Source organism: Hyperolius riggenbachi, chromosome 10 (genome assembly GCF_040937935.1).
Source record: "Hyperolius riggenbachi isolate aHypRig1 chromosome 10, aHypRig1.pri, whole genome shotgun sequence".
NCBI classification, from domain to species: domain Eukaryota; kingdom Metazoa; phylum Chordata; class Amphibia; order Anura; family Hyperoliidae; genus Hyperolius; species Hyperolius riggenbachi.
This window is the reverse complement of record NC_090655.1, coordinates 114,675,193-114,700,571: the sequence shown is the minus strand read 5'-3', so window position 1 is coordinate 114,700,571 and position 25,379 is coordinate 114,675,193. Positions and strand designations below refer to the sequence as shown.

Here is a 25,379-nt window from a genome sequence, read left to right as displayed (position 1 = left end):
CAGCTGCCACTTTGCCGATGCACGGTATAAGCGTGCGGTCGGCAAGTGGTTAAAGAGGGAAGAGAAGTGAGACTCATTAAGAAAACCATTACCACTAAAAATTATCCCTGTCCTGGTGGATCGGAGTTTGCTTTTGTTACTACTTATTCCCGTGATCACAAGAGATTCAAGTGGTTGTTGTCAGAAAATTGGGACATTTTGAAAGAAGACCCTGTATTAGGGCCTACACTCCCAGACAAACCGAAAGTTGTTTTTAGGAGACCTAAGAATTTGGGGAAAATATTTGGTAAAAAACTGTATCCGTGAAGTAAGACCACGTATGTTCCCGATTTTAAAAGGATTCTACCCATGTAAGAAGCCAAAGTTGTGTAGGATCTGTGAATTTGGGGGACAGAAGGTGACCACTTTTACTTCCACAGCCAATGGGAGAAGCTTTAGAATAGATCAATTCATCACGTGCAATACAATCAATGTAATATATGTATTGGAGTGCCCGTGTGGCATGCAATACGTTGGAAGGACTGGCAGACGTGTGAAGAAAAGGTGCTCGGAACATGTGTATAACATCATGCACCCTGAAAAGAAAAAGCATAGTGTACCTGAACATTTTTTGAAACACCACAACCATGATCCTACTGGGATTAGATGTTACGGTATTGATACCATCACGCCACATTGGCGTGGTGGCAATGTGATAAAAACCTTGTCGCAATTGGAAACCCGCTGGATTTTTCAGCTACAGACTTTAGCACCGAATGGATTAAATGCCAACATTGACCTAAATTGTTTTATTAGGGATGAATGAATTTTATTGTTTTAACATTTTAGATATTTTTGATCAATTGTTTTATCATCATTTATTGTAAACTATTGCTTATTACCATTCTGTTTAGTGTATTCAATGTATTTTGGAAGAATTTGGATGTCCTTCTTCTCCTTTTCCCTGCTTATAAGGCAAGGGTTAATTGTTTTTGAGAGGAGGAGTTTTATGTATTTAATCTGCCCACTGTGACTGTAGCCCCACCCCCTGACGAAGGCATTGTGCCGAAACTCGAGTCGGGAAGTGAGGCTGCAGATTGATATGTGCAATAAACAAGCTTTTATCCAGTAAGTGGAAACCCCCCCCCTGCGTGGCTCCTTTAAGCGCACAGTGTACACTATTGTTGCTCGTTTTGTCCCCCAGCCAGGAAGCGTCGCTGCTGCCTTCACTGACATTGGGATGGAGCCACTGTTGGAGCGCAAGGAAGCCAGGAACAGGAAGTTCGGGTATCAGCTGACCAGGGGACGTCATGGTCAGACTGAATCCACGCTGAGCTGAGCGGAGGTACGCTCCTGGATATCGGGATTACAGCAAGATTTTGCACAGAGAGAGGTATTAACTACCCGTACGGCCGGAAGAGGTACTGTATTGCTCTTTTTCCATACTATATCAGCTGGTTTGACCTGGTGTGGAGCGGCAGCACAATTGCAGGAAACAAACCCATACTGCTGATATTGGTGCGCTGAGGTATCATTGTTCACTCTTTATTCCCCCTTATGCCTCCGCTTTGCTTTAAGTGATTATAACGTTTGGAATCTGTTTCCCAGGCCGGCTGATCCCCCGACACCAGTACATCTTCCACAGTAACAAATTCTTCAACGGCGCCATCATCCCGGAACCCGACCCAGACGATGTGGCAGGTAGCTTGTGCACACGGCTGCAGGGCCGATTCTAGACTTTTTGCTGCCTAAGGCAAAATTTTGAGGTTGTGCCCACACCCCCCAGATTTGGAGTGATTGCACAGCACCCAACAATTTGTACCATGCGTTATTGCCGCTGTGGGACCAAAAAAAAACACCATCATTATAAGTAGGTAGCCAAGTGTAGGTGCCCCCCTGTATAGGAAGCCAAGTGTAGGTGCCCCCCTGTATAGGAAGCCAAGTGTAGGTGCCCCCCTGTATAGGAAGCCAGGCATAGGTGTCCAGGTAAGAAAAGTGAATAAGAAAAGTGAATAAGTGAGTAAGAAAAGTGAATAAAAGGAATAAACAGCTATCCCTGACTGCTGTGTTCCTACTTGAACAGAGAACTACCGTATTTTTCGGACTATAAGACTCTCTGGACTATAAGACGCACCTAGTTTTAGAAGGAAAAAAATCAGGGAAAAAAAAATATATAGTAAACTTAGTGCGTCCATGATCCAGGAGTGTCTTATGGATCTTATCTCCCCCTAAGCTGTCGCTATCTACACTACCCAGTTACACTAAACCCTGCTTCCCCAGTAACTACACTGCACTACATTACACTTACTCCTAATGCTCGCCCCCCTCCCCCAGCTACAGTACATTAACCCCTGCTGCCTTCTCCCAGCTACACTACAACTGGCATTTGTTGAGTCTGGGATCTCTTGAGTCTGGGGCAGCATTTGCATCCAATTCCAGGAGGCTTTGGATCAGCAGGTACAGTGTGGAGGAAGAGCTGGCCAGCCAATTAAATGATTTGGCAGAAGCACTAGCTTGAGACAAATTTTGGGCAGACAGGATAACTAAAGCAGTGGCTAAGCAGCTGTAGTAGCTTAGCCACTGCATGCTGGGTCATCGAGCATAGCAATGCAAACCCTGTGACAGAGAGCACAGCAGGCAGATAGTGAACTGTATACAGAGCAGACCACAGCATGTTACAGCCTGTCAAAGTAGTGAGCATAGCAATGCAGAGCTTGTGACACAGAGAGCACAGCAGGCAGATAGTGAACTGTATACAGACTGTATACAGAGCAGACCACAGCATGTTACAGCCTGTAAAAGCAGTGAGCATAGCAATGCAGAGCTTGTGACAGAGAGAGCACAGCAGGCAGATAGTGAACTGTATACAGACTGCATACAGAGCAGACCACAGTGTATTACAGTCAGTCAAAGCTGTGAGCATAGCAATGCAAAGCCTGTGACAGAGAGCACCACAGGCACATAGAACACTGTATATAGACTGTATACAGAGCAGACCACAGCATGTTAGAAATTGTCACAGGCTCTGCATTGCTAATCTCACAGCTTTGACTGAGAGAGCACATCAGGCACATAGAGAACTGTATAAAGTACACAGCACAATGTGTATAGAGCCAGTCAAAGCTGTCCGTTTACATAGACAGCTCTTAGCAGTAACCTGAGCTTTGCTGGCATTTTGAGGTCGGAAGGATCATTAACCTCACATCAAACAGCAAGACGGACAGTGATCACAAAGGTCAGGTTAGTGCTAAGAGCTGTCTGTGTATGAACGGACAGCATTGACTGGTTCTAACACGCTGTTCTCTGCTCGATATACACAGTATGTGTGGTCTATCTGCCTGCCCGTCCTGCGTCTGCTCTCAGCTACGGGACGGGAGTGTGGATACAGAGAGACTAATACAGTAGTAAATAATGCCGTGCAGAGAAGGCAGAAGACAGAGTGAGAGCAGAGAAGCTGGATGCAGCCTGGACTTTAGCGAGACCTGGGGAATACCACGGGCTCACTCACCCACCAGCAGTAGCAGGAGGAGGACACGCTGCTGCAGACACGAGGAAGTAGGCGGAGCTTATCTACGGAAGTAGGAAGGTGAACAATCCCAGCCAAGCTAGTGGATTCAGAGCGGGCTGCAGTGCGGGCTCAGGCTGCGTATCAGCAGAGAGGTGAATCCTAAGTTCTGAGCACTCTAAAATCGTACATCCGGACTATAAGACGCACTGACTTTCCCCCCCTAGTTTTGGGGGAGAAAAAGTGCGTCTTATAGTCCAAAAAATACGGTATGTCATTCTTTGTCTGTTCTCCGCTCACTGCCAAACTGACAGTGAATGACTCCTATTTTATAAATAGGAACCATTCACACTTGTTACTCTGCAAATGGATCCGTTGCGGTAAGCACAGTCCGCGATAATCCTGGGCAGACGGGATATTACCTATGGGGGAAAGCATCTGCCCCGGGCTACAGCAGGGCCACAGCCCACATGTCCCGCAGCTGATCGCCGCCACTCGCTCCCTGTACACAGCCCAGCAGCTGGCAGACTGAGTACAGAGGCCCCGAGCGGCTGCGGGTCACGACTGGCGATCGCTGCATATAGCGCAGACTGGATGCAAATTCGACGAAGCGCAACCACTTTCCGTGCCCGTTTTGCATCGGCTCACATGTAAACCGAGCCTAAATCTTCCCTGTGATGACAATTAATAAGCGGATGATTAGATTTATACAAATATTGATTGGTGACAGTTTCGGCTTTGGCCTATGATATACGTTTTGTATTTGCATCTATGAAAAGTTTGGGGCGGTTTTAAAGTAAGGTGTATGTTTAGATAAACTATTGAACTATAAACTATGAAACTTTATTCCCACACTTTATAGGAGACCTTGGAGGAGAGATTCCCGAATACACCGCAAGCTGCCATGGCATTTATGAAGGTAAAAAAGGAGGCTTCTGACCCCTAGAGGTTCAGGATAGTAGTGCTTAGACAAATTTCAGTGCTGGCAAAGCCAATGTTAATGCTGTCTTTTTAATCACCTCTCTTTTATAGTGATGGGCGAACATTTTCCGAACACTTACTGTTCGGGTTCGGGTGACGTCATTGAGCGCGGCTGCCCCCTCCTGCCACCAGGGGGTGCCGGTCCTCCCGAGAGCCGGCCGGCCCCTCCACAAGCCCCCCCCCCCCGCGCCATGATACAGCGGGCGCGGGGGGGGCTTGTGGAGGAGCCGGCCGGCTCTCGGGAGGACCGGCACCCCCTAGTGGCGGGAGGAGGCAGCCGCGCTCAATGACATCACCCGAACCCGAACAGTAAGTGTTCGGGAAATGTTCGCCCATCACTACTCTTTTATTATGTTTCCTCTATTACTCCTGTACTTCCTGTGAGGTATGCCCATGTCATAAATGAGCCATTTTTAGCACAGTACATTATGATTTTGCTCCATTTGCTTGGTTATGCTGACCGAGCTCTGCTCTGCCTGGGTGTAAACATATGGGCAGCATGGGGGTAGTAGTTAGCGCTCTCACCTTGCAGCGCTGGGTCCCCAATTCGAATCCCAGCCAGGGCACTATCTGCACAGACTTTGTATGTTCTCCCCGTGTCTTCGTGGGTTTCCTCTGGACATTCTGGTTTCCTCCCACATCCCGGAAACGTACATATAAGTTAATTGGCTTCCCCCTAAATTGGCCCTAGACTACGAAACATAAACTACACAATACATACATAGACATATGACTATGTTAGGATTAGATTGTCGGCCCCTCTGAGGGCAGTTAAGTGACATGACTATGTACTCTGTACAGCACTGTGGAAATGTCGGTATAAATACTAAATCAGTGGGACATGGCTGCATATTTTATATATTCTGGAATACCTGGGACTTGTGTAGATTCTGCTGGATCAGGTTTCTGATATTACAGTATAATCCTAACATAAGCAATACTATAAAACTAATCAATTCTATGAGTGGTGAACAGATGCTACACAGGAAAATGCCTTGCTTTTTTCTTCAAACACGAGGTAATTATCCAGTAATGTTACACAATGACCTCTCATCACATGCCTTCCTTCTGCAGGGCTGTGTGCACATGGACCCTGATGACAGACTGAGCTGTGAGCAGCTCCTGGAGGATGCATACTTAAACCCTGCCCACGAGGAGCCAGAGAGGAGGAAGGGGCGGGAACGGAGGAGGCAACAGGTAAGGAATGGTGGCAACACTTTCTTCTGCTAAACTAGAAACACTATCCTAACTCTAGATCCAGCCAACGAACACAGTGAATCCAGCATAGGAGACTTGGCGCAGCCGGCGTCATCATAGGCCGTAATAGGAATTACCGCTATTGCAGCGCACAGGGAGTAACGTCGGCGCCGTCAGAAGACGGAGCTAAAGTTATTTTAAAACACAATAATTCAGCTTCCAGCAATTGCTGGAAGCCAAATTATTTGATTCCTCACCATCTATGGCGGATTGATTCACCTTTTTAGAATGTGTTTTGGTACTGACGTTTTTCTCTAACTGTATTCTGACATAAAGTAAGAGGCACACTGCTACATTGTATACTAACTAAACTGTTTGTAATAATGATGCGATATGCTATTTTTTAAATAAAGGCTGATTTACAAAAAAAAAAAAAAAAAAAAGATTAGTTACAATAATTGACTTAACTTAGGTTATACTTTTATCTCACACATCACTTGAATTCAGTGTACAGTTTCCAGGCCAGCTCTAATAGTACTACCGTATAGGTGTTTTTCAGAGTCCCAGATGTCTTCACGAAGAATATCGTTCTGCAGATTCTACAAGCTGTCAACTTCTGCCATAAAAACAGCGTAAGTTAGCTAGACGTCCCGCTGCAACCATAGAACTCTGCTATATCCCTATTCTTAAGGTCCATACACACACTATACAAACGTCGCCGCAAACAACTTTACCCTTGACAAAAATAAACAATGATTCTGTCACACAACGTTGTCCTCAAATCGATATTCCAAACGGCTAAGTAATTAAAATACTGCAAGGGGGATCAGGATTACGCACAGCATGCGTACATTTTGTAGAACAAGGTTGTTGATCCACCAGATAATTCTGGCAAAATCCCTGGTATTGGTAGCTCGTCATTGTTTGGCTACATTTTTCGCAAGGATTGCCGCCTCCTACTGCGAAATCTGTAGATTGTCGGACATTTCCATTGAATTTTTTTTATAGCATGTGTACATAGCTATATATAAGCCCTTCCATTAATAAGGTTAACATTCGGTGCGCAATGATGCGCATTACAGGAAACTGCACATGAAATTTACAGAGTGAGAACCTTGCCTCTGCCCCATCCCCCTTCTTCCCCCATTGCTCATGATGTTACTAGGTGGTAAATACTGTCTTTTCCTGGCAGTGCATCCACCGGGACGTCAAACCCGAGAATATCCTCCTCACCAAGCAAGGAGTCATCAAACTCTGTGACTTTGGCTTTACTCAGATCTCAAGTGTTTTATCTCCCTCTCCTTTTCTCTAGCTACACCTACGATCTTGGTCACCTCATCAGTTGCTTTGGTTTCCAGTAACACCTATATGCTGGCGACACCAAAATCTATCTTTCACCTCCTGACTTGGCAACTCTAACAGCTCGTGTTCCTGACTGTCTCAATGCTATCTCCTCCTTCATGTCCTCCCATTTTTTGAAACTCAACATGGACAAGACCGAAATAATTATCTTTATTAATAATAATTATCTTTCCACCACACAATTTAATGCCCCCACTCAACATAATAATTTCTGTTAATGGCACTTTAATACCCCCATCCCCCAGGTGCATTGCGCAAGTGTGGTACTGGACTCGACTCTTCTTCAAACCCCATATTGACAAACTACTAGACCATCGGTGATGTCATATGGAGGGTAACACTTGCGTACCACCCCCTCAACAAATAATGACCTTGTACTTTTTTGCCATGTAGTGTATCAACATCCAACCTCAAACATTCTTAAAAGTAACATATTAAATGGCAAAATTAAGACTTTAAGGCCTAGTGTATTTTATCAAGCATTTTGCGTTTTTCCTATACTTAACATTGGAGGCAGAAACGCCTCCGAAATCCAAAAAATGTTGCAGCCCGGGAGTATGCGTTTCTTCAAAACGCCTATCGCTCTGGTGTGCACCAGCTCATTGAAATACATTACCCAAGCGTTTCCACATCCGCAAGCGGTTCTAAAAACGCTACCAAAACCGCTCGGTGTGCACTAAGCCTAAAACAGAAGGTTAAAGTTACATTTTGACAGATATATTTACCCCCTTACTTCAAACAAATATAATGACTTCCCAGCTAAAATGTTCAGAAAATACTCTTTTTTATATGTTTTACCTGCAGCTCGTCTTGAGAATGATTACACAGACTACGTGGCCACCCGGTGGTACCGCGCTCCCGAGCTGCTGGTTGGGGACACGCAGTACGGGACGGTCGACGTTTGGGCCATCGGATGTGTATTCGCTGAGCTGCTGACTGGATAACCTCTGTGGCCAGGGAAATCGGATGTAGATCAGCTCCACCTTATCGTCAGAACGCTCGGTGAGCCCCTGGTGCATTGTGGGAAGTCATGGGGTTCCCACTCTTTATTCCCCCACCCGGAGACCAATAGTGTCAGGGATTCACTCTGTCACCTACCGGGTGGGGGAGTACATTGATTTCTTTTTACAACCCTTGGTACAAAAAACCCCTTCATAAAAAAAAAACCTTCATATTTAAAGGACACTCTTGACACTTTGACTAATCTGAATGACCTCCAAAAGATTGTGAAAAATTGGGATGACTGTTATTTATGCACGGCAGATGTGAAGTCACTATACACGTGTATACCCATTGAAAAAGCAGCAGGAGTGATTAAATCGGCTTTACAGGACACAGACTACTTGGCAAGCAGCCAGGTGGATTTTATTTGTGAACTTTTCCATTTTTCCACAGTGTGCAATTACTTCTGGTTTGATGGGAGTTTTTATTTACAGAGAAAGGGTGTGGCGATGGGGGCAAAACAATCTCCGAGTGTAGCTAACCTTTATATGGCAGCATGGGAAAGCACATTTTTACCCACCCATTTGAAAAAAATCCCTACTTTTCCGGAAACGTTTTATCTACGATTGTATTTTTGTATGGCAGGGGGATGAACCTTCCCTTGTGTCATTTATCACATACATTAACACTAATGACTGGAACCTAGAGTTCTCTGTGGACTATAACAAAAAAGAAGTAAATTTCCTTGACCTCAATATATTTGTGGAAAATGGATACTTGAACACCAAATGTTTCTTTAAAGAGAGTGATAGGAATTCTTATATAGAAGCCATTAGCTGTCACTACGCTCCCTGGTTGCAGAATGTCCCACGAGGACAATTCTGCCGAATTCGTAGGAACTGCACGAAGGATTCCGACTATTGGTCACAATCCCAAATCTTACAGGATCGTTTCGTAGAAAAGGGTTATGATGAAACACTTATATATGAAGAGAGATTGAGTCCTTAACCTCCCCGGCGTTCTATTGAGATCGCCAGGGAGGCTGCGGGAGGGTTTTTTTTCAATTAAAAAAAAACTATTTCATGCAGCCAACTGAAAGTTGGCTGCATGAAAGCCCACTAGAGGGCGCTCCGGAGGCGTTCTTCCGATCGCCTCCGGCGCCCAGAACAAACAAGGAAGGCCGCAATGAGCAGCCTTCCTTGTTTGGCTTTCCTCGTCGCCATGGCGACGAGCGGAGTGACGTCATGGACGTCAGCCGACGTCCTGACGTCAGCCGCCTCCGATCCAGCCCTTAGCGCTGGCCGGAACTGATTGGTCCGGCTGCGCAGGGCTCGGGCGGCTGGGGGGACCCTCTTTCGCCGCTGCTCGCGGGGGATCGCCGCAGAGCGGCGGCGATCAGGCAGCACACGCGGCTGGCAAAGTGTCGGCTGCGTGTGCTGCTTTTTATTTGAAGCAAATCGGCCCAGCAGGGCCTGAGCGGCAGCCTCCGGCGGTGATGGACGAGCTGAGCTCGTCCATACCGCTCAGGAGGTTAAAGAAGGAAGAGAAGTGAGACTCATTAAGAAAACCATTACCACTAAAAATTATCCCTGTCCTGGTGGATCGGAGTTTGCTTTTGTTACTACTTATTCCCGTGATCACAAGAGATTCAAGAGGTTGTTGTCAGAAAATTGGGACATTTTGAAAGAAGACCCTGTATTAGGGCCTACACTCCCAGACAAACCGAAAGTTGTTTTTAGGAGACCTAAGAATTTGGGGAATAGATTGGTAAAAAACTGTATCCGTGAAGTAAGACCACGTATGTTCCCGATTTTAAAAGGATTCTACCCATGTAAGAAGCCAAAGTTGTGTAGGATCTGTGAATTTGGGGGACAGAAGGTGACCACTTTTACTTCCACAGCCAATGGGAGAAGCTTTAGAATAGATCAATTCATCACGTGCAATACAATCAATGTAGTATATGTATTGGAGTGCCCGTGTGGCATGCAATACGTTGGAAGGACTGGCAGACGTGTGAAGAAAAGGTGCTCGGAACATGTGTATAACATCATGCACCCTGAAAAGAAAAAGCATAGTGTACCTGAACATTTTTTGAAACACCACAACCATGATCCTACTGGGATTAGATGTTACGGTATTGATACCATCACGCCACATTGGCGTGGTGGCAATGTGATAAAAACCTTGTCGCAATTGGAAACCCACTGGATTTTTCAGCTACAGACTTTAGCACCGAATGGATTAAATGCCAACATTGACCTAAATTGTTTTATTAGGGATGAATGAATTTTATTGTTTTAACATTTTAGATATTTTTGATCAATTGTTTTATCATCATTTATTGTAAACTATTGCTTATTACCATTCTGTTTAGTGTATTCAATGTATTTTGGAAGAATTTGGATGTCCTTCTTCTCCTTTTCCCTGCTTATAAGGCAAGGGTTAATTGTTTTTGAGAGGAGGAGTTTTATGTATTTAATCTGCCCACTGTGACTGTAGCCCCACCCCCTGACGAAGGCATTGTGCCGAAACTCGAGTCGGGAAGTGAGGCTGCAGATTGATATGTGCAATAAACAAGCTTTTATCCAGTAAGTGGAAACCCCCCCCTGCGTGGCTCCTTTAAGCGCACAGTGTACACTATTGTTGCTCGTTTTGTCCCCCAGCCAGGAAGCGTCGCTGCTGCCTTCACTGACATTGGGATGGAGCCACTGTTGGAGCGCAAGGAAGCCAGGAACAGGAAGTTCCGGTATCAGCTGACCAGGGGACGTCATGGTCAGACTGAATCCACGCTGAGCTGAGCGGAGGTACGCTCCTGGATATCGGGATTACAGCAAGATTTTGCACAGAGAGAGGTATTAACTACCCGTACGGCCGGAAGAGGTACTGTATTGCTCTTTTTCCATACTATATCAGCTGGTTTGACCTGGTGTGGAGCGGCAGCACAATTGCAGGAAACAAACCCATACTGCTGATTTTGGTGCGCTGAGGTATCATTGTTCACTCTTTATTCCCCCTTATGCCTCCGCTTTGCTTTAAGTGATTATAACGTTTGGAATCTGTTTCCCAGGCCGGCTGATCCCCCGACACCAGTACATCTTCCACAGTAACAAGTTCTTCAACGGCGCCAGCATCCCGGAACCCGAGCCAGACGATGTGGCAGGTAGCTTGTGCACACGGCTGCAGGGCCGATTCTAGACTTTTTGCTGCCTAAGGCAAAATTTTGAGGTTGTGCCCACACCCCCCAGATTTGGAGTGATTGCACAGCACCCAACAATTTGTACCGTGCGTTATTGCCGCTGTGGGACCAAAAAAAAACACCATCATTATAAGTAGGTAGCCAAGTGTAGGTGCCCCCCTGTATAGGAAGCCAGGCATAGGTGTCCAGGTAAGAAAAGTGAATAAGAAAAGTGAATAAGTGAGTAAGAAAAGTGAATAAAAGGAATAAACAGCTATCCCTGACTGCTGTGTTCCTACTTGAACAGAGAACTAAGTCATTCTTTGTCTGTTCTCCGCTCACTGCCAAACTGACAGTGAATGGCTCCTGTTTTATAAATAGGAACCATTCACACTTGTTACTCTGCAAACGGATCCGTTGCGGTAAGCAGAGTCCGCGATAATCCTGGGCAGACGGGATATTACCTATGGGGGAAAGCATCTGCCCCGGGCTACAGCAGGGCCACAGCCCACATGTCCCGCAGCTGATCGCCGCCACTCGCTCCCTGTACACAGCCCAGCAGCTGGCAGACTGAGTACAGAGGCCCCGAGCGGCTGCGGGTCACGACTGGCGATCGCTGCATATAGCGCCGACTGGATGCAAATTCGACGAAGCGCAACCACTTTCCGTGCCCGTTTTGCATCGGCTCACATGTACCGTATTTTTCGGAATATAAGACGCACTTTTTCTCCCCCAGAAGAAGGGGGGGGGAAGTCAGTGCGTCTTATATTCCAAAGAGTAGAAAAATTGCACATAAACGTTGTAACATTGTAACCTGCGTGTGTGTGGTCAGTAGTGCGGTAGTGTCAGGCAGCGTGTTCAGTACCTTGAGGCTCTGACGGGCTCTCTGTCTGTACCATAGGATCGGTGCGGGGGTCTGTGCAGGGTCTCTGATCGGCGATCCTAGCGTGGCATCTCAGCGGGCTTCCGCGGCTGTGCTGTCTGTACCATGCTGGGATCCATGTGGGGCTCTGAGCAGCGCTGCAGGGGCTCTGATCGGCGGACATCTCAGCGGCTGTGTGTGTGTGGGATCGGTATGGGGCTCTGAGCAGCGCTGCAGGGTCTCTGATCGGCGATCCAGGCGGGTCATTTCAGCGGCTGCGTGTGTGGTCTACCTGCTGGGATCAGTGCGGGGCAGCGCTGCAGGGTCTCTGATCGGGGATCCTAGTGGGGCAACTCAGCGGGCTTCAGCGGCTGCGTGTGTGGTCTCCATGTGGGATCAGTGCGGAACTGAGCAGGCTGCTTTCTGTAATCGGCGATCCTGGCTATGTGTGCGGCGATCCTGGCGGGGACCTGCGTGGGATCCAGCATGAGGACATCCCGGGTGTGTGTGCGGCAATCCTGGCGGGGACCCAGCATGAGGACGTCCTGGCTATGTGTGCGGCGATCCTGGCGGGGACCCAGCATGAGGACGTCCCGGCTATGTGTGCGGCGATCCTGGCGGGGACCCAGCATGAGGACGTCCTGGCTATGTGTGCGGCGATCCTGGCGGGGACCCAGCATGAGGACGTCCCGGCTATGTGTGCGGCGATCCTGGCGGGGAATTGGTGCCCAGTTCCTCATCTCAAACAGCCCGGGTCTGCATGCACAGCTCCATGCTCCTCCACCCATTGGATGCCGAAGAGGCTGAAGTTCCGCCCCCTCCAATCCTTCTCCACTATCTATAGGTTCCTGCAGAACATCCACCCGCCTCCACTACGTCATACTAAGCCTCCTCACACTTGCAGCAGCAGCCAGCTACGTGAGTGAGGAAACACAGGTACAGAACTACTGTACCATACTATGGAACCGTAATGGGGACTGAGGGGTTAATAATAGTAATGAGAGTCATAATGAGCGTATACCATACTTCCCCATATGTACTGTAATCAAAGTGGAATCCTGTGGAATGAAGTGTAATCACACTGTACCATAATCAATTTAACTTAAGGGAGGGGAAGGGAGGAAGGTTCTAAACAATAAGCATGGTAATGGACCATAATTAGTGTGTGAATTCGGGGGAAGGGGAGGGAGGGTGGAAGGTTCTGGACACTAAGCACAGACAGTACTGTACTAATCAGTGTGTGAATTTGGGGGAGGAAGGTTCTGAACACTAAGTGCAGTACTGTATGCAGTATGCGTTGGATATTTTTGCTGTGTACTCCACTTCAAAGCAATTTGAAAGACAGTTCATTCTCACATAGTGTAATACTGTTGAGGGCTCATTAACAGTTGCAACGCAGAGCCGCACCGCTATGCTTTGCCAGTGACTCCCCGGGGGGTGGCGCTTGCGATCCCATTCACTAAACGAAATGGGAACACCAATGCAATCGCCCCAAAACTCAGGCAACCATGTGCTGCGATTCACCACTGAATCGCAGCACATGGTTGCCTGAGTTTTGGGGCGATTGTGTCTGCGATCCCATTTCGTTTAATGAATGGGATCGCATGCGCCGTCCCCCGGGGAGTGCATGTATGGTAATGTCAGTCTGCGATCATGCCCCTGCGATCATGTTTCCATAAGCGTAGCTAAAAGCCCGCTATATGGAAACAAACATTTGGAAGCACGCTACACGGAAACATTGCCTATCTGTTGAAGGAAAGCCTAACAGTATTACACTATGCGAGATTGAACTGTCTTTTAGATTGCTTCGAAGTGGAGTGCGCAGCAGAAAAACACAATGTACTGTAAATTGAAATTATTAGATTTGGTGGAATATAGGGGATAATATGACAGCACCTGATGGAATATGGGCGATATGACAGCACCTGATGGAATATGGGGTGATATGGCAGCACCTGATGGAATATGGGGTGATATGACTGCACCTGATGGAATATGGGGTGATATGGCAGCACCTGATGGAATATGGGGGGATATGACTGCACCTGATGGAATATGGGGTGATATGACAGCACCTGATGGAATATGGGGGATATGACAGCACCTGATGGAATATGGGGTGATATGGCAGCACCTGATGGAATATGGGGTGATATGACAGCACCTGATGGTATATGGGGGATATGACAACACCTGATGGAATATGGGGTGATATGGCAGCACCTGATGGAATATGGGGTGATATGACAGCACCTGATGGAATATGGGGGATATGACTGCACCTGATGGTATATGGGGGGATATGACTGCACCTGATGGAATATGGGGTGATATGACAGCACCTGATGGAATATGGGGGGATATGGCAGCACCTGATGGAATATGGGGGGATATGACAGCACCTGATGGAATATGGGGGGATATGACAGCACCTGATGGAATATGGGGGGATATGACAGCACCTGATGGAATATGGGGTGATATGACAGCACCTGATGGAATATGGGGGATATGACTGCACCTGATGGTATATGGGGGGATATGACTGCACCTGATGGAATATGGGGGGATATGACAGCACCTGATGGAATATGGGGTGATATGACAGCACCTGATGGAATATGGGGGATATGGCAGCACCTGATGGAATATGGGGTGATATGGCAGCACCTGATGGAATATGGGGTGATATGACAGCACCTGATGGAATATGGGGGGATATGACTGCACCTGATGGAATATGGGGGGATATGGCAGCACCTGATGGAATATGGGGGGATATGACAGCACCTGATGGAATATGGGGGCAAGGGGGAATGAAGAACATATCGATATTACTGGAACTGACAGTTCTTCCATTATTTGCAGAAAAATATCAGTAGCGCCTCCTACTGTGATTGTACGTGCTGGTACAAAGATGTCCAAGCAAAAGAGACTAGCATACAGAATTCCTTATAAACTGGAAGTAGTGAAGTATGCAAAGGAGCATGGGAACAGAGCAGCGGAGAGACACTTTGGGCCACCTCCAACGGAAAAAATGATTAGAGAGTGGAGGAAACAGGTGGAGCAGCTGCTAAAGTTTGATAAAACCAAGCACAATTTCCGTGGGCAAGCTGCAAAGTGGCCACAGTTAGAGGTGGAGATGAAAGAGTGGATAACACGTCACCGGGAGAATGGCATTGCAGTCTCAACTAAAATGATCATCTATGAGGCCAAACGTGTTGCTGCGGAGAAAAACCTTCAGGACTTTACTGGATCACCGTCCTGGTGCTACAGGTTCATGAAGCGCTGTGGACTTGCAATGCGAACCAAAACACGTATTGCACAAAAGATGCCCAAAGAATATGAAGCTAAGCTTACGTCCTTTCACACATTTGTTATTAATGCGAGAAAGAAAAATAATTTTGAACTGAGCCAGATTGGCAATATGGACGAAGTCCCGCTAACATTTGATGTGCCATCCAATAGAACTGTAGATGCAAAAGGTGCCAAAACCATTACTGTAAAAACCTCAGGACATGAGAAGACTCATTACACAGTTGTGTTGTCCTGCTGTGCTGATGGTACCAAGTTGCCACCAATGATTATCTTCAAGAGGAAAACATTTCCTAAAGAAGCGATTCCAAGGGGAGTTTATGTGCACGTTCATGACAAAGGGTGGATGGACGAAAATGGAATGCGACTATGGATTGATAGAGTGTAGACCAAACGTTCTGGCGGGCTTCTCAAGAAACCGTCATTATTAGTGCTTGACCAGTTCAGAGCACATATCACAGAGAATACAAAAAAGAAGTTTAAAGACGTAAAGACACACATTGCTGTAATTCCTGGTGGTCTTACTAGCCAGCTGCAGCCTCTTGATGTGTCAATAAACAAGCCATTTAAAGTTTTCATGTGCGAACAGTGGAACAAGTGGATGGCTGATGGGAACCATGACCTGACACCCACAGGACGCATGAAAAGGCCCACTATCACCCAAGTGTGTGAGTGGGTCAAAACATCATGGGACTCTGTTAAAATTGAAACTGTCATCCGATCATTTAAAAAGTGCGGCATCAGTAATGCCTTGGATGGATCTGAAGACGGTATCCTGTATGAGGATACCAGCAGCGATGAAAGTGACTGTGACTGTGTGGATCTGAGTTTCTTAAACTCAGACACCAGTGATGAGGAGGAATTTTTAGGGTTCCACTAAAGCAAGCAGAACATTACCGTAACTTGAAATGTTTCCTGTTTAGTTACTGAAGTATTGTTTTTTATGTTTATTCTTTTTTTAAAGATTTCTGTTATTGGTTCTCAAAATTGCCATTCATTGCCAAGTGGTTGATATAACAATGTCTTCATGCCAGGTTGCAATATGGTTCATAATGCTGCTGCTGTTATGCTGCTGGGCACTTTATATAGTTGATATAAAATGTTTTAAATCACTATTTGACTCAGAATCTTTTTTTTCCCTAATTTCTTGCTCAGAATCTTTTTTTTCTTGATTTCCTTCCTCAAAAACTAGGTGCGTCTTATACTCCGGTGCGTCTTATATTCCGAAAAATACGGTAAACCGAGCCTAAATCTTCCCTGTGATGACAATTAATAAGCGGATGATTAGATTTATACAAATATTGATTGGTGACAGTTTCGGCTTTGGCCTATGATATACGTTTTGTATTTGCATCTATGAAAAGTTTGGGGCGGTTTTAAAGTAAGGTGTATGTTTAGATAAACTATTGAACTATAAACTATGAAACTTTATTCCCACACTTTACAGGAGACCTTGGAGGAGAGATTCCCGAATACACCGCAAGCTGCCATGGCATTTATGAAGGTAAAAAAGGAGGCTTCTGACCCCTAGAGGTTCAGGATAGTAGTGCTTAGACAAATTTCAGTGCTGGCAAAGCCAAGTTAATGCTGTCTTTTCAATCACCTCTCTTTTATAGTGATGGGCGAACATTTCCCGAACACTTACTGTTCGGGTTCGGGTGACGTCATTGAGCGCGGCTGCCCCCTCCTGCCACCAGGGGGTGCCGGTCCTCCCGAGAGCCGGCCGGCCCCTCCACAAGCCCCCCCCCCACGCCATGATACAGCGGGCGCGGGGGGGGGGGGCTTGTGGAGGAGCCGGCCGGCTCTCGGGAGGACCGGCACCCCCTCGTGGCGGGAGGAGGCAGCCGCGCTCAATGACATCACCCGAACCCGAACAGTAAGTGTTCGGAAAATGTTCGCCCATCACTACTCTTTTATTATGTTTCCTCTATTACTCCTGTACTTCCTGTGAGGTATGCCCATGTCATAAATGAGCCATTTTTAGCACAGTACATTATGATTTTGCTCCATTTGCTTGGTTATGCTGACCGAGCTCTGCTCTGCCTGGGTGTAAACATATGGGCAGCATGGGGGTAGTAGTTAGCGCTCTCACCTTGCAGCGCTGGGTCCCTAATTCAAATCCCAGCCAGGGCACTATCTGCACAGACTTTGTATGTTCTCCCCGTGTCTTCGTGGGTTTCCTCTGGACATTCTGGTTTCCTCCCACATCCCGGAAACGTACATATAAGTTAATTGGCTTCCCCCTAAATTGGCCCTAGACTACGAAACATAAACTACACAATACATACATAGACATATGACTATGTTAGGATTAGATTGTCGGCCCCTCTGAGGGCAGTTAAGTGACATGACTATGTACTCTGTACAGCACTGTGGAAATGTCGGTATAAATACTAAATCAGTGGGACATGGCTGCATATTTTATATATTCTGGAATACCTGGAACTTGTGTAGATTCTGCTGGATCAGGTTTCTGATATTACAGTATAATCCTAACATAAGCAATACTATAAAACTAATCAATTCTATGAGTGGTGAACAGATGCTACACAGGAAAATGCCTTGCTTTTTTCTTCAAACACGAGGTAATTATCCACTAATGTTACACAATGACCTCTTATCACATGCCTTCCTTCTGCAGGGCTGTGTGCACATGGACCCTGATGACAGACTGAGCTGTGAGCAGCTCCTGGAGGATGCATACTTAAACCCTGCCCACGAGGAGCCAGAGAGGAGGAAGGGGCGGGAACGGAGGAGGCAACAGGTAAGGAATGGTGGCAACACTTTCTTCTGCTAAACTAGAAACACTATCCTAACTCTAGATCCAGCCAACGAACACAGTGAATCCAGCATAGGAGACTTGGCGCAGCCGGCGTCATCATAGGCCGTAATAGGAATTACCGCTATTGCAGCGCACAGGGAGTAACGTCGGCGCCGTCAGAAGACGGAGCTAAAGTTATTTTAAAACACAATAATTCAGCTTCCAGCAATTGCTGGAAGCCAAATTATTTGATTCCTCACCATCTATGGCGGATTGATTCACCTTTTTAGAATGTGTTTTGGTACTGACGTTTTTCTCTAACTGTATTCTGACATAAAGTAAGAGGCACACTGCTACATTGTATACTAACTAAACTGTTTGTAATAATGATGCGATATGCTATTTTTTAAATAAAGGCTGATTTACAAAAAAAAAAAAAAAGATTAGTTACAATAATTGACTTAACTTAGGTAATACTTTTATCTCACACATCACTTTAATTCAGTGTACAGTTTCCAGGCCACCTCTAATAGTACTACCGTATAGGTGTTTTTCAGAGTCCCAGATGTCTTCACGAAGAATATCGTTCTGCAGATTCTACAAGCTGTCAACTTCTGCCATAAAAATAGCGTAAGTTAGCTAGACGTCCCGCTGCAACCATAGAACTCTGCTATATCCCTATTCTTAAGGTCCATACACACACTATACAAACGTCGCCGCAAACAACTTTACCCTCGACAAAAATAAACAATGATTCTGTCACACAACGTTGTCCTCAAATCGATATTCCAAACGGCTAAGTAATTAAAATACTGCAAGGGGGATCAGGATTACGCACAGCATGCGTACATTTTGTAGTACAAGGTTGTTGATCCACCAGATAATTCTGGCAAAATCCCTGGTATTGGTAGCTCGTCATTGTTTGGCTACATTTTTCGCAAGGATTGCCGCCTCCTACTGCGAAATCTGTAGATTGTCGGACATTTCCATTGAATTTTTTTTATAGCATGTGTACATAGCTATATATAAGCCCTTCCATTAATAAGGTTAACATTCGGTGCGCAATGATGCGCATTACAGGAAACTGCACATGAAATTTACAGAGTGAGAACCTTGCCTCTGCCCCATCCCCCTTCTTCCCCCATTGCTCATGATGTTACTAGGTGGTAAATACTGTCTTTTCCTGGCAGTGCATCCACCGGGACGTCAAACCCGAGAATATCCTCCTCACCAAGCAAGGAGTCATCAAACTCTGGGACTTTGGCTTTACTCAGATCTTAAGTGTTTTATCTCCCTCTCCTTTTCTCTAGCTACACCTACGATCTTGGTCACCTCATCAGTTGCTTTGGTTTCCAGTAACACCTATATGCTGGCGACACCAAAATCTATCTTTCACCTCCTGACTTGGCAACTCTAACAGCTCGTGTTCCTGACTGTCTCAATGCTATCTCCTCCTTCATGTCCTCCCATTTTTTGAAACTCAACATGGACAAGACCGAAATAATTATCTTTAATAATAATAATTATCTTTCCACCACACAATTTAATGCCCCCACTCAACATAATAATTTCTGTTAATGGCACTTTAATACCCCCATCCCCCAGGTGCATTGCGCAAGTGTGGTACTGGACTCGACTCTTCTTCAAACCACATATTGACAAACTACTAGACCATCGGTGATGTCATATGGAGGGTAACACTTGCGTACCACCCCCTCAACAAATAATGACCTTGTACTTTTTTGCCATGTAGTGTATCAACATCCAACCTCAAACATTCTTAAAAGTAACATATTAAATGGCAAAATTAAGACTTTAAGGCCTAGTGTATTTTATCAAGCATTTTGCGTTTTTCCTATACTTAACATTGGAGGCAGAAACGCCTCCGAAATCCCAAAAATGTTGCAGCCCGGGAGTATGCGTTTCTTCAAAACGCCTATCGCTCTGGTGTGCACCAGCTCATTGAAATACATTACCCAAGCGTTTCCACATCCGCAAGCGGTTCTAAAAACGCTACCAAAACCGCTCGGTGTGCACTAAGCCTAAAACAGAAGGTTAAAGTTACATTTTGACAGATATATTTACCCCCTTACTTCAAACAAATATAATGACTTCCCAGCTAAAATGTTCAGAAAATACTCTTTTTTATATGTTTTACCTGCAGCCCGTCTTGTGAATGATTACACAGACTACGTGGCCACCCGGTGGTACCGCGCTCCCGAGCTGCTGGTTGGGGACACGCAGTACGGGACGGTCGACGTTTGGGCCATCGGATGTGTATTCGCTGAGCTGCTGACTGGATAACCTCTGTGGCCAGGGAAATCGGATGTAGATCAGCTCCACCTTATCGTCAGAACGCTCGGTGAGCCCCTGGTGCATTGTGGGAAGTCATGGGGTTCCCACTCTTTATTCCCCCACCCGGGAGACCAATAGTGTCAGGGATTCACTCTGTCACCTACCGGGTGGGGGAGTACATTGATTTCTTTTTACAACCCTTGGTACAAAAAACCCCTTCATAAAAAAAACCCTTCATATTTAAAGGACACTCTTGACACTTTGACTAATCTGAATGACCTCCAAAAGATTGTGAAAAATTGGGATGACTGTTATTTATGCACGGCAGATGTGAAGTCACTATACACGTGTATACCCATTGAAAAAGCAGCAGGAGTGATTAAATCGGCTTTACAGGACACAGACTATTTGGCAAGCAGCCAGGTGGATTTTATTTGTGAACTTTTCCATTTTTCCACAGTGTGCAATTACTTCTGGTTTGATGGGAGTTTTTATTTACAGAGAAAGGGTGTGGCGATGGGGGCAAAACAATCTCCGAGTGTAGCTAACCTTTATATGGCAGCATGGGAAAGCACATTTTTACCCACCCATTTGAAAAAATCCCTACTTTTCTGGAAACGTTTTATCTACGATTGTATTTTTGTATGGCAGGGGGATGAACCTTCCCTTGTGTCATTGATGTGAGACGTACGTTGCGAGCCATCAACCCACGAAAGGCAGTCGGACCAGATGGTGTCTCAGGACGTGTTTTAAAAGAATGTGCAGACCAACTAGCTGGGGTCTTCACTAGGATTTTTAATCAGTCCCTGTCTCAATCAATTGTACCAACTTGTTTAAAATCCTCTCTTATAGTTCCTCTGGCCAAAAAACAGACCATCACTAGCCTTAATGATTACAGGCCAGTCGCATTGACACCTGTGATTATGAAGTGTTTTGAGAAGCTCATCAGGAACTATATATTGTCTTTTATTCCTCCCATGTTTGATCAACATCAGTTTGCCTATAGATCAAATAGGTCTACAGAGGATGCGGTGGCTACTGTCCTCCATGTTGTACTGTCCCATCTAGAGCAGCGAGGGAGTTATGCACAATTGCTTTTTATTGATTTTAGTTCTGCTTTTAATACTATTATACCCCATAGACTGGTGACCAAATTGTCAGACATAGGGCTTCCATATTCAACTTGCCTCTGGATTAAGAACTTTTTGAGCGATCGTCCTCAGAGGGTTAGAGTGGGTACAAATTTTTCCTCATCTATCAGTCTCAGCACTGGCTCTCCTCAGGGCTGTGTGCTGAGCCCCCTGCTCTATACCCTCTACACTCATGATTGTGTTCCTGCCCACCATAGTAATACCATCGTTAAGTTTGCTGATGACACTACAGTGGTGGGGCTCATATCAGGGGGGGATGAGTCTGCCTATAGGGATGAGGTAGAAAGGCTGGAAATGTGGTGTAGAGACAATAATCTGCTCCTAAATGTAGCTAAAACCAAGGAGCTTATAGTGGATTTTAGGAAGAAGGCAGATGACATTCAGCCACTTATTATAAATGGAAATATTGTAGAAAGGGTCACAGACTTTCGGTTTTTAGGAGTTACTATTAAAGAGGACCTGACTTGGGGGTCACATATTGCTGAAGTAGTGAAAAAGGCACAGAAGAGGCTATATTTTTTAAGGGTGCTTAGGAAGAATAATATTCCTGAGAAATTGTTGGTGTCTTTTTACCGCAGTACAGTGGAGAGTGTCCTAGTCTACTGTCTCTGTGCGTGGTTTTCAAGCTGCACAGTAGCACAGAAAAAGCAGCTTCATAGGGTAATTAAGGTTGCCCAGAGGATAGTGGGCTGTCCTCTTCTTCCATTAGAAGAATTATATACTTCTTTTTGTTTCAGGAATACTAAGAAAATTTTAAGCGATGCCTCACATCCAGGACATGTGTTATTTGAACATCTGCCTTCTGGAAAACGTTTTAGACTTATAAAAACTAAGACAAACAGACTAAAGAACAGTTTTTATCCTTCAGCCATTTCTATGTTAAATGCTGCTAAGTGGCCATGTTGATAAGGGGTGTGTGCAATGCAATGTATGTAAGAATGGAATGTTATGCTGTCTTTGCTTTTGCTGGAAAATTGCACTTAAGAATTTCGTTGTACAATTTCGGTTGTTACAATGACAATAAAGATTTTCTATTCTATTCTATTCTATTCTATTTATCACATACATTAACACTAATGACTGGAACCTAGAGTTCTCTGTGGACTATAACAAAAAAGAAGTAAATTTCCTTGACCTCAATATATTTGTGGAAAATGAAAACTTGAACACCAAATGTTTCTTTAAAGAGAGTGATAGGAATTCTTATATAGAAGCCATTAGCTGTCACTACGCTCCCTGGTTGCAGAATGTCCCACGAGGACAATTCTGCCGAATTCGTAGGAACTGCACGAAGGATTCCGACTATTGGTCACAATCCCAAATCTTACAGGATCGTTTCGTAGAAAAGGGTTATGACGAAACACTTATATATGAAGAGAGATTGAGTCCTTAAAGAAGGAAGAGAAGTGAGACTCATTAAGAAAACCATTACCACTAAAAATTATCCCTGTCCTGGTGGATCGGAGTTTGCTTTTGTTACTACTTATTCCCGTGATCACAAGAGATTCAAGAGGTTGTTGTCAGAAAATTGGGACATTTTGAAAGAAGACCCTGTATTAGGGCCTACACTCCCAGACAAACCGAAAGTTGTTTTTAGGAGACCTAAGAATTTGGGGAATAGATTGGTAAAAAACTGTATCCGTGAAGTAAGACCACGTATGTTCCCGATTTTAAAAGGATTCTACCCATGTAAGAAGCCAAAGTTTTGTAGGATCTGTGAATTTGGGGGACAGAAGGTGACCACTTTTACTTCCACAGCCAATGGGAGAAGCTTTAGAATAGATCAATTCATCACGTGCAATACAATCAATGTAATATATGTATTGGAGTGCCCGTGTGGCATGCAATACGTTGGAAGGACTGGCAGACGTGTGAAGAAAAGGTGCTCGGAACATGTGTATAACATCATGCACCCTGAAAAGAAAAAGCATAGTGTACCTGAACATTTTTTGAAACACCACAACCATGATCCTACTGGGATTAGATGTTACGGTATTGATACCATCACGCCACATTGGCGTGGTGGCAATGTGATAAAAACCTTGTCGCAATTGGAAACCCGCTGGATTTTTCAGCTACAGACTTTAGCACCGAATGGATTAAATGCCAACATTGACCTAAATTGTTTTATTAGGGATGAATGAATTTTATTGTTTTAACATTTTAGATATTTTTGATCAATTGTTTTATCATCATTTATTGTAAACTATTGCTTATTACCATTCTGTTTAGTGTATTCAATGTATTTTGGAAGAATTTGGATGTCCTTCTTCTCCTTTTCCCTGCTTATAAGGCAAGGGTTAATTGTTTTTGAGAGGAGGAGTTTTATGTATTTAATCTGCCCACTGTGACTGTAGCCCCACCCCCTGACGAAGGCATTGTGCCGAAACTCGAGTCGGGAAGTGAGGCTGCAGATTGATATGTGCAATAAACAAGCTTTTATCCAGTAAGTGGAAACCCCCCCTGCGTGGCTCCTTTAAGCGCACAGTGTACACTATTGTTGCTCGTTTTGTCCCCCAGCCAGGAAGCGTCGCTGCTGCCTTCACTGACATTGGGATGGAGCCACTGTTGGAGCGCAAGGAAGCCAGGAACGGGAAGTTCGGGTATCAGCTGACCAGGGGACGTCATGGTCAGACTGAATCCACGCTGAGCTGAGCGGAGGTACGCTCCTGGATATCGGGATTACAGCAAGATTTTGCACAGAGAGAGGTATTAACTACCCGTACGGCCGGAAGAGGTACTGTATTGCTCTTTTTCCATACTATATCAGCTGGTTTGACCTGGTGTGGAGCGGCAGCACAATTGCAGGAAACAAACCCATACTGCTGATATTGGTGCGCTGAGGTATCATTGTTCACTCTTTATTCCCCCTTATGCCTCCGCTTTGCTTTAAGTGATTATAACGTTTGGAATCTGTTTCCCAGGCCGGCTGATCCCCCGACACCAGTACATCTTCCACAGTAACAAGTTCTTCAACGGCGCCATCATCCCGGAACCCGACCCAGACGATGTGGCAGGTAGCTTGTGCACACGGCTGCAGGGCCGATTCTAGACTTTTTGCTGCCTAAGGCAAAATTTTGAGGTTGTGCCCACACCCCCCAGATTTGGAGTGATTGCACAGCACCCAACAATTTGTACCATGCGTTATTGCCGCTGTGGGACCAAAAAAAAACACCATCAGTATAGGTAGGTAGCCAAGTGTAGGTGCCCCCCTGTATAGGAAACCAAGTGTAGGTGCCCCCCTGTATAGGAAGCCAAGTGTAGGTGCCCCCCTGTATAGGAAGCCAGGCATAGGTGTCCAGGTAAGAAAAGTGAATAAGAAAAGTGAATAAGTGAGTAAGAAAAGTGAATAAAAGGAATAAACAGCTATCCCTGACTGCTGTGTTCCTACTTGAACAGAGAACTACCGTATTTTTCGGACTATAAGACGCTCTGGACTATAAGACGCACCTAGTTTTAGAAGGAAAAAAATCAGGGAAAAAAAAATATATAGTAAACTTAGTGCGTCCATGATCCAGGAGTGTCTTATGGATCTTATCTCCCCCTAAGCTGTCGCTATCTACACTACCCAGTTACACTAAACCCTGCTTCCCCAGTAACTACACTGCACTACATTACACTTACTCCTAATGCTCGCCCCCCTCCCCCAGCTACAGTACATTAACCCCTGCTGCCTTCTCCCAGCTACACTACAACTGGCATTTGTTGAGTCTGGGATCTCTTGAGTCTGGGGCAGCATTTGCATCCAATTCCAGGAGGCTTTGGATCAGCAGGTACAGTGTGGAGGAAGAGCTGGCCAGCCAATTAAATGATTTGGCAGAAGCACTAGCTTGAGACAAATTTTGGGCAGACAG

The 25,379-nt window shown here is 45.4% G+C and overlaps 1 pseudogene; it reads left to right on the top strand.

Moving 5' to 3' along the window:
• Positions 1-25,379, top strand: part of LOC137536720 (uncharacterized) — a 101,682-nt pseudogene that overhangs the window by 65,106 nt on the left and 11,197 nt on the right.